General features: G+C 40.3%; 1 pseudogene; it reads right to left on the bottom strand.

The window, feature by feature from the left end:
- Positions 1 to 1,007: 1,007 nt before the first annotated feature.
- On the bottom strand, positions 1,008 to 2,672 carry LOC147634063 (U-box domain-containing protein 17-like; annotated as a pseudogene).
- Positions 2,673 to 10,896: the final 8,224 nt, after the last annotated feature.

The raw sequence follows: 10,896 nt of genomic DNA, 5'->3' as shown, positions 1-10,896 counted from the left end.
CTAGCGTAGGGCTTTCACTTAATCTGTTGGAAAGCTACCCGACTAATCGGGTCCACCCGTCCGTAGGATGGTGCCATCGGGGCATTCCATCCTCCCACTTTCCACCCTACTCACGCGTCAATTTATTTTCTAATAAATCCTACCACACTGTTTGACATAAATAAACATGTTCCTTAATTAAGGCCCTTTTCACAAGGTTTGTTAAAACAGCCTCCAATCGGACACCTGGCTGCTTTCGATTAAAGATATGCCATCGCACAAAGCTTTCCAATGGAAGAATAAAAAAGGACTTCTCCCTATTCCCCCCAAATAGAGGACTGATCCTATCCATTGCACTCTAAACAAGAGATGGGGAATCCTTCTGGACATATCACAATGGTATTTTCTGTTTGATAAGCTGTGGAATAATTATGTGGAACCAAAAAAAGCGTGCCTAGCTTGGTTGGTCATGTTTAGAGCTATTTGGACCCAGCTTAAAGCCTTCAGACTTAACATAGGGGATGGGAAGTGCCACAGATGCAAGGAGGTGGAGGATGACCTGCACATTTTCATGCACTGCCCTATTGCAAAGAAATGTTTCGAGTCACTGGCCAAGTGCATTTAGCTATGGAATGGTTACACCCTTGGCTGGAAAAACTTGTTACTTGGAGAAGGCATCGGTTGCACCTTGGAACTATGGGATGTCTTGAGAACTGAACTGTTATGGTGCTTGTGGTTAAATAGACTTGATTCCATTTTTAATAGTATGCCTACTAACAGTTTCAGGCCGAAAGAGAACTTGATACATGTAGGTGAAAGATGCATACAAAGACGGTTGAAAGACCTGGACACACCAAGCTTCATCGGCTGTGCAGGAAAAAGCTAAAGGAAAGCAAGTGGACTAGATAACACATCAAATTCAGGAACTGTGGAAGATGAGAGAGGCCGTCATCTCCAAGGATGTGTTGCTCATCAAAGCACTCTATGCTTTTTGAAAGTCACACTCACGAAAAGAGGGAAAAGCTGGTTACACAACCAGAGAAACTTCTCAATAAAGTCAAAGGCACGCTGAGGGCGTGAGGAACTGTATGTCATGTGCATGGACATTGGTCTCATTAGAGTTTTCAACATGTTGTAACGTGTCTCTTTCTAACCTCTTAATATAAGCAGCCATTTTTTTGCAAATATTTCAGCATTTTGCATGAGAATTTTGCTAATCTAGTGTGCACACCCGTCGCACGTGTGAGAGCGGATGGGGTTGAAACGCCATGGCCGAGGACGACTCTGTGTTTCCCGGCAATACTTACTCAGAGCGCTGCAGCAATCTGAGGAGGGAGGCGGCTTTGCGCTGAGCGCGGGGCGTTCCACCCGCAAGAAGGCGCCGGAGAGAAGGGAATAGGGCGGACGAACGGCGAAGCTCATAGCGCAGGGCCGCGGCCCTTCCGCTGGCTTCGGAAAGATTGGAGGCTGCTAGCAATAGAGCCACCGCATGCTCCCTGGCTCGGTTCCCACCTTCAGAGAGTAATTGTACAAGCTCTGCTACCACTCGGCCAAGCCCGGCGCTGACAACCGCCAGCCCCTCCGGCCTCCTGGCCAAAACCGCCAGCAAGGCCACCATCTCAGGCGCCACGCTGTCGCTCCCCTCGCTCGCTAGCACGTCAATCGCCGTCAGCACGGCCCCTTTCATTACCAGCAACTCGGCGTGCTCGGCATGCAAAGCCACGTTGAACAGCGTCGACGCCGCGTCCTTCTTGCCACGTACGCTTCCTTCCCGCAGCACCTGCAGCAGCCCCTCTACCTCCTCCCTGTACTCCTTCGCCACACTCAGGCTAAACAGTGTCGCCGCCGCCGCATTCTCCCGCGCGGCCAATGTACCGTTGCCGCCGCCACCTGCCAGAACCGCCACTATCATGTCCAGCGCCCCCTCTGTCTTCATTATTACATCTTTGTTCTTTTCATTGATAGACAGATTTAGAAGCGCCGTTATAGCGTTCTCCTTGGCCATTTCGTCATCGGAATCCAGTAGCGGCGCCAAGAATGGCACAGCACCGGCCGCCGCCACGCAAGCTCTATTGTCCATCCCATCTTTAGACATCAGCCTGAGCTCGTAGGCAGCTTCTCTTTGAACTTCCAGCGTCCCCTTGGACAGCTTCTCAACGAGAAACAGCCGTGAGCTTTGTAGCTTCCAGAGCAGCCTTAGTGCTTGGCAGCTCATCAACCCTATTGCCTTTCCTCTCATTGCTCTCCAGAACATACTCGTTCTCTACACATCACTGGATGATGAGGCCACGCAGGCTGCAGTTGGGTATGAGTGTGTTGTGGAGCAGCTTCGCGCCAGTCTTGGGACATGTCGTGTGGCCCTCCTCTACCCATCTTATAATGGCAGCTCTCTCGTAGGTTTGCCCACTCGCCACTGTGACTGGATCCACCATCAATTCAAGCGAAATCGGACAGCGGAAATCATCAGGAATAATCACAGCACCACCCTCTGCATCCTCCGCAAGTGCCAGCACAACCTTCCTCATGCTCGGACATGCGAGATCATACTTCCTGCAAGCCGCAGCCACCTGCTGATCAGGCGCTAATCCATACAGAACACACCTTGCATACCTCACAAAGCTAATCAAGCTATTTAGTGGTGCATTCATGACCTCCTTTTTATAAATAGATGTCGGTGAGACTGGAAAATCCATCTCCAAGATGGGCTCAGGGTTTCCATATGGTAGTTGTCCCTTGAACCAATCAGGTACAAACTATAAGAGGTGGAGGCCTCAGTCTCTTCCATGATGACACTTGGCACATCTAGAGGTTTGCGAATCGCAGTAGACATTAAGGTACTAGGGTGTATAGTATATGAGATTCTCACTTGCTTGGTTTTTGGTTCAAGCCCGTCTTGTGTTTTGATAACTAAATCATTAAATTCTTGGAGTTTCTTAATCTTCTTCTGAGGGTTAGTATAAGAGCCATGTTTTGTCATGTTAGCATATATCCACGACTTGTTTCACTATGATGAGAGTATCGCTATGTACATCTAGCATGGTGTGAGTTTCCACTTGTTACACTCCAATGAGCATGGCACATTAGTTGCATAACCCACTTGTTTCACTTCGACCGTGTGCAGTTGTAAAGCATAGTCCACTTGTTTCACTTGACCACAATACAGTTGTCAAGCATGGCACTATATACACCCATCAAGCATGGTCTCAAGCTATGCCAATACCACTAGGTAATCAATATTTAATGTGGAGTCACACACGATACCAATTCACTAGCATGGCACACTAGTGTCCAGGCGTCCGTCCTCGTACAACTAAAGGATGGACATTATGTAACATCCCCCCTGCTTAGATAAGCAACTGACCTCAAATGCTTGTTTGCTTATGCGAGCAAAGGAGATCAATTGTCATATAATATATAAATTTAAGTATGTTCTCTAACAAAAGACATTATATCAAGGACTTCTATGTGTAATAAATTCTAGTGTCCCATACCACCAGAAATTATCCCACACAGATGTAGAGATAAGTATGCATCGGAATCCTTCACACAGGATTAATCTCGTGTCCCATACCACAAGATTAATACATAGTGAGAAATTCATAAAGTACAATTCAAGATGGAAGGGCCAGTTCCTCTTCAAGAGGTTCTACTTTTGATGCATAAAAACTCTGCTTAAGTTTACCACAAAGTGTTAAATAATCAAATGCAATAAATATGTTACCTCAAGAGTCTGAGTAGTCATCGAGGTATTCTTCTTCTTCATCTGCATCGATCATATTGAGTCCTAATGAAATAAACTTTGACTTCCGTGGACAATTTAATGCGATGTGTCCAATCTTGTTACACCTGTAACACTTCGTGGAATCATGTTTATTAGCTTTTTGAGAATCATCTATCTTATTGTTAATACATGTGTACTTATGGTCATTAAGAGATGTGTCAAATGATTTTGGAGAGGTTTTAGGGCTCAAAGATGTTGATGTCGAAGTTTGAGGAGTCATTGTTTTCTTAGAAAAATCATTTTTCTTCTCATAATTCAAAACTAGAGAAATAGCTGAACTAAGAGAATGTGGTTGAAACATATTTACCTCAGATCGAATTGTAGGTTTCAAACCTACTACAAACTTTCTTCTTTTAACCTTGGTGTGAATCTCCTCGATTACGTGCATTTGTAATAATGTTTGCCAAAATCTATCCACGTAAGTTGATACATTTTTTGTGTTAAGCTGTCTGAAGGTAGACCATCGTTGTCAAGTCTTAGCTTTATATTGTGAAGGTAGGAAATGTTTCTTTAAGAGTTTTTAGAGCTTTTTCCATGTTGTAGGTCTATGTTCACCTTGTTTGATCACATTCCACCATAAGGCAGCACTTTCGATCAAGTGTTTACAAGCACATTTAATTTTATCCTTTTCTAAGAACATTTCGCCAAAGAAATAATCATCTAGTTGGCTAATCCAAGTAATGAGAACTAGTGCATCCTTCTTGCCATCATAATTTTGGAAAGTGAATGCCTTTCGACTGATTCGTGAGTCTTTCTTAGAATTTTGAGCATGCAATGTAGTTTTAACAGTGCGTCTAACTTGATCACTTTCCTCCTCATTTGAGTCGGAAGAATCAGAAGCATGGCATTTGCATTTGTTATGCTTGACTTGACGCTCTAATTTGCATCAGAGTTCTTGTTCATTAGCAAATTATTCTTGAAGTGCTGAGATTTGTTCTTGGACCATGGGCGGAATGGGTAAAGAAGTCATTGCAACTAAATTAAGACAGAGAGTTTTAGCTTATAAATCAGTCACGAAATGATGGATTCACTTCTGTCTCTAAAACATTTGAGATTTCTGAATTTCTTATTGAATTGTTGCCTTTTGTGGGGAGAGATGAGTTTTCTCAAAAAAAATTTCTTGAAGGGATTAGGATAGGAATTTTTAAAACCCTTTTTGTAAAAATTTATAAAGACGCTCTGGGTTTTTGTGGGTTTTTCTCTCTTCAAATTTTTGGTCACAAAAAATTGCACCCAAAAGAGAGAAAGAGAGGTAAATGGTCATAGAATAAAGTGTATATATATATATATATAAAGTTTGTTGAAAAAGGAGATTTATCAAAGCTTAATAAAGCTCTTTTACGAAAGCAATGTAGCTTTAATAAAAGCTTAATAAGCTTTTCGAATAAGTTTTCTACATAGCCCCTTTTTTTCTAATAAAACATTAGTAAGCTTTATGAATTAAAGCTTTTAATTTAAGCTTACTAAATAAAGCTTATGATTTCTATGAATTTAACCCATCGTAGTCTTAATCACAAGATTAATTAGAGTTTAGGTGAAGTAATTGATGCAATTAGGCCGTGCCTCCTTGGATTCGTAGTGCTGCCGTCGCCGGATGGAGAGAGAAGAAATTAATCGTGCGCTGCTCCCCATTAGCCATCAAAGGAGAGGAGATTATATATATATATATATATATTCAAGGCTGCCCACAAGCTTGGGTAAAAGAATTTAGCGCCCAACGCTCAACTAAGGAGGAATTAAAAAAATAAAAACCAAAAAGTAATTTTTGAAAAATAATTTCTCTGAACAATCCTCATCCGTCTATGATGGAATTCTGGAGGTTGTAGTAGTTTAACAATCTGATTATGGCTCTGAATTGTTGATTCATTCCGTATGGACAGATTATGAAGAGGCTTAGTGTTGAGGAAGGTGATTTTGTGGTTTTGAGAAAGCCACTAATGGTTTTCCACCTAGTTTTACCCTTTGGACAATAGATTGATGGAGATTGGTTATCCAATGGTTAAAAACAAGCTTTCTTTAAACCATGCATAAACATAAATCCATAAACGTGTTCTTCTTCAATTTAAATTCAAAAAATTTACCAAAATCACCTCTGTTTTTGTCTCTTTTACCTCTTTGTCCACAAGTTTTTGACCGCCTTCAAGAAGGTTAAATTAAACCAAAGCTCTGATACCACTATCACGGGACCCTTTAATCTTCTTGAAGAAAATAATTAAAAACTCACAAAATACATCAAAAATTAAAACAAAGACTTTGAATTAAATTGAAAATCAAATCACATAGCATAACATAAGGCAAGAGAAAGAATAACAGCATCATCAACACAAGATTGGGTGCAATCTCCCTCCCCGACATGTGTGGCTCTACTCCCACATGGGGTATTTAAATCATATTAATAAATTTAGCCATTGGAGCCATAAATAGCATAGCTTTTTCCAAAATTGGGCTTTTACAAAATTGAACCTTAGTTCAATGCTTTTAAAGCATCTCATAAAAAATAAACCTTGCCCAATTAAAATTGCTAGTGGTGGGCCTTGTTACATAAAATGACTATGTGCACATTTACACCTATACATTAATCTCATGCCCACTTGCATATTCTATTAAATTGAATCCTACACAAATTAAATTAAACATATTTTTGTAAGATTATTAATTCATAAAAAATATGAATAAAAATATACATGTAACAGTATCAACACACACACAGATGCAACACGCAAGGATAGATAGATGGAAGCACAATAGTCAAAGTAGATTGATGAGAATTAGTGAAGTACAAGAGTGAAGTGACATGACAAGGTCACTTTTATTTTGGTGATTTATGCATATCATGGACATTGTATGTAGAGATATAAGCCAAGCTAATCTCTCCTGCAATGAGCCTCTCCCTGACATAATGATAATGCACCTCAATGGGCTTTGTATGAGCATGAAACATTAGGTTCCTCTCTATTGCATTATGGCTGTCATTGAGAAGATGGAGGTGTGGGACTGTTGTACAACACCAAGGGCTACCAAAAGGTGTCTAAGCCATACACACTCCAGTCATTGTAAAAGCTGCCCTCTATACTCAGCTTCATAGCTCAAAGTGGCCATTGTCGGCTACTTATTATTGAGCCATGATATGCATAAGTCACCAAATAAAAGAAAAAAGCCACTAGCGCTTATCGTAACATTTAGCCCAATCGAAATCATTGAATATCACCCCCCCCCCTTGCATAGAATAGGCCAAGGGATTGAGTGCCCTATAAGTATAAAAAAAACTCGAAGCCTACCACCAATGCTTAGTTTTGGGACTGTGTATAAACCTGCTCAACTGGGAGACCCCAAAGTGAATGTCTAACCTCATATTACTACATAGATAGATGAGTCATCCAATAGCTTGTTGTGATAAGGTGATGTATCAAATGGTTCACCTACATCCTAGAGACTGAGCCTAGCACCTATCTCTATTGGCATAGCAAACTGGCTTATAGTCTTCAAGACTAAATCATGTAATCAGTCTCTATATATACTTTGACTACAACATTACAATACCATCATCATGCTACCAAAATTATATTCCAAGTAATAAAGCAAGTCCCCAAAATTGTCATCTCAAATGACACATAGTTCAGTCTTTAAGGGTGCAATCTTCTTCTCATTAGGGCATTTGAGCAGCATGTAAACAATGTATAGAACGATGACCAAAAAATAATCTTTACTCTTCTTTACATAGAGGGTACTCTCTCAATTAGACTATTGCAAAAACCATTTACAACCAAGTATGCACTTATCCTTTCATACCATTCTTTGGGAGCCTACTTAAGGACATATAAAGCCTTTCTTCACCTACATACTTTAGAGTCTTGTCCCTTCTCAACAAAACCATGAGGGTGAGATACATAAAGCTCCTTATGTAAATCACCATTCAAGAAGATAGTCTTGATATCCAATTGTTGATGTACATGATGCATTGCCAATGTAATAATACACTTGATTATAGCTATACAAGACATAGATGTAAAGGTGATATCATAATCTATGCCCTTCTCTTGAGCATAACCCTTTGCAACAAACAAGCCGTGTAGTATCAATGCTACCATCACCTTATGATTTAGTTTATAAACCCAATTTGTACCAATGGCCTTTTTAAGATAAATATGCTAAATACCAAGACTTGTTATTTTTGAGGATTGAGTTGTACTCATCCTACATGGCCTAAATCTAATAATCATTTTCATATGCTTTCTCAAAAGGGAAAGAGGATTGAGTCGGACTCCTCCTACATGGCTTGAATCTAATGATCATTTTCATATGATTCCTCAAAGGAAATAGGTTCCTCTTCATTGTATATATTGGAAATAAGAGCATGATCTAAAAAATAATAAGATGCATGATGAGAACCTACACGTGTCCTACATGGCAAAGGAGTAGCTAATTTGCTATCCCGTAATCCATTCTGGCATACTCTTGAATGCCTATATGGCTACCCTTTCCTCATCCACTGTGTGTCATCCACAATTTCCTCATTAATAGGTTGATCTATGGGCTAAAATTTTAGCTAATTTTCAGCCAGTATGGGTTGATTTTTGTACCACCTTATTGAGCATTCATTTACTCCACATATAGCTACCCAGCATTATACAAAGGTAGCATACATTATGTTGTTTTTTTGCATAAAAGCATTGGCTGAACAATGTTCTCAACATAGGCATCTCTCTCACACCAACATCTCCCTTTGTGGGCTAGATGATAGAGTCTATACCCTTTTCTTTTCTGAGTTCTATCCCACAAAAATGAATTTTACCGCTTGCCATCCAGCTGATTATATTGTTTGCTCAGGCATAAGAGCATAAGCAACACAACCAAAAACATGGAAATGAGTCAGAGAGGACTTCTTGCCATTCCAAGCTTTATCTACAAGGCCTTGGTGGAGCATATGTTTAGCACATAAGTGGCACACATCACTACCTTCAACCGAAAAACATGAGGAAAATCCTAGCCTTTAACTATACAACATGCTATCTACATGAGATATATGTTCTTCCTCTCATCCATACCATTTTTCTAAGTTGTGTAAGGCACTATGAATTGATTTTTTATGCCTCTTTTGGCCATATATACATGAAACACCTTTGGCATATACTCCCACTTATCTATGTATAAAGGGTGTAAACTTTACATGTAGACACATTTTCAGCCACATAGAGAAGTTCCTAAAGCATGTAAAAACCTATGCCTTTTCTTTCAACACATATACCCAGGTCTGCTTAGAGTAGTCATGAATAAAAGTAACAAACTAGAGATATACCCCGATCGATGGTGTCCTCATACTACCACATACATCACTATGTATATGCAATAATTTCTAAACAGCCCTTAATTTCTGAACTAGAGATATACCCCAATTGATGGTGCCCTCATAGGACCACATACATCACTATGTATATGCTGTAATTTCTGAACAGCCTTTAGTGATCCATCTTTATGATGCCCATTGCATCTTGCCCAAAATACACCCCTAATTGATAGGGGCCTCAAGCTTTGGCAACTCTGACATAATCTTTTTCCTTTTAGAACACAAAATTTAAGCGACTAAAGCGGGCATGCCATAGCTCTCTATATCACTCATAGCACATGTGGTAGTAATTGAACAAACATATGTTTCCAATCTCTCATACATGTCCAACCTGTAAATCCTATGGCTTAGAGTGCCAAATACCATAGTGATGTCTCCATCACTCTGATCATGAACTATGCACTTATCATTAATAAACCTTACCACTAGGCCTACCCCTAGAAATGGCAAAGACTAACAACAAGATCTTTTTAATGCTTGGAACAAACAAGACATTTGAAAGAGTGATTTTTCCCACCATTTACACTAGTGAGACCATAACCTGCTGACCAACTTTTAATCCGTCATGAGCCCAAGTGTGGATATAAAAACCTTATATGAATCCGATAAAGCTATGAGAAAAATAGACACTAATAAATTATCCAAATAGGCCTTATTAATACATGCAAGGTGCTTCGTGAGATCTTTGATCCTTATTATGAGGAACTCATCCACTAAAGCTCCCTTCGCTCATATGCTCATACTCTAAATTCTTGCTCACATAGGCCTACTCATGAGTCATTTTGCACCTAGTAAAGTGCAGTGAACACATCTCCCAAGATTGCTTAGCAATTTAATATGAGTGAATATGAGGAATAAAGCTCCTTTTCACAAAAAGTGCAACCAACACATGTGTATGTGTATCCCTACCATCCCAGCTAGCTTATTCCATTATGGGAGGTGTGAAGGCAGATGCCATAGATACTTGTACTATCCTATGTTGGCAAGATAGGGTGTGGAGTCTCAAAACCCACTAATGGTTTTGAGACTCCTAAGTGATCTCTCACCTCTTCAAACAATGAAGAGAGGATGCCAACTCTTCTGCAAATGATCTTGGCATTAGATCTTTGGCAAACCTTAGGCTTTTGACATAGGCTTAATTCTTTAGAAGCTATGAGGAGAGCATTGACCAAGGCCATATTGACCAAGGCCAATATAGCTGGATCTAGGGGGTGTAGATGGGTCTCTGGGCGTTTATGCCAAGACAATCTTGATGACAAAGAGCATGCCATGCGTGATTAAACCCCTCCTGACTTGGGGGGGAAGGATGAAGTTGAATGTGATTAAACTACTAATCAAAACTAAATATCCACCGGGGATGGGCTAATTATTCAAGGATTGAGAGACTAAGAAGAGGCAAAAGGAGGACTACAAGCTAATGGATTGGGTTTGAAAGCTAGAGGGGGCGATATATACGCAGTATATTATAATAGATGAAAATCTTGAAACAGGAAGGGGTCTCGAAGGATTCATGGGGTTGAAGTCAACCTAAGAGAGAGAGATGCAATTGTGCAATAGTTAAGAAGAGAGATAGAGAGATAGAGAGAGAGAGAGAGAGAGAGAGAGAGAGAGAGAGAGAGAGAGAGACTCTGATATAGAGAGAGAGAGAGATGCAATAGTTGGCCCAAATTTATTTTTGCATTTATGTTGCCGTGAACATGCCTTCAGCCTTGCAATGCCGCCAATGACATCCTACCGTCCCTAGCTGTGCCTTTTCGATACTGCCCTTCATGTTTGATATCCCTAGGGCAAC

This window comes from Cibotium barometz, chromosome 11 (genome assembly GCF_041138505.1).
Source record: "Cibotium barometz isolate CiBa-2024 chromosome 11, ASM4113850v1, whole genome shotgun sequence".
Classification (NCBI taxonomy): Eukaryota; Viridiplantae; Streptophyta; class Polypodiopsida; order Cyatheales; family Cibotiaceae; genus Cibotium; species Cibotium barometz.
The sequence above is the reverse complement of the archived record's forward strand: the minus strand, read 5'-3'. Positions and strand labels throughout refer to the sequence as shown.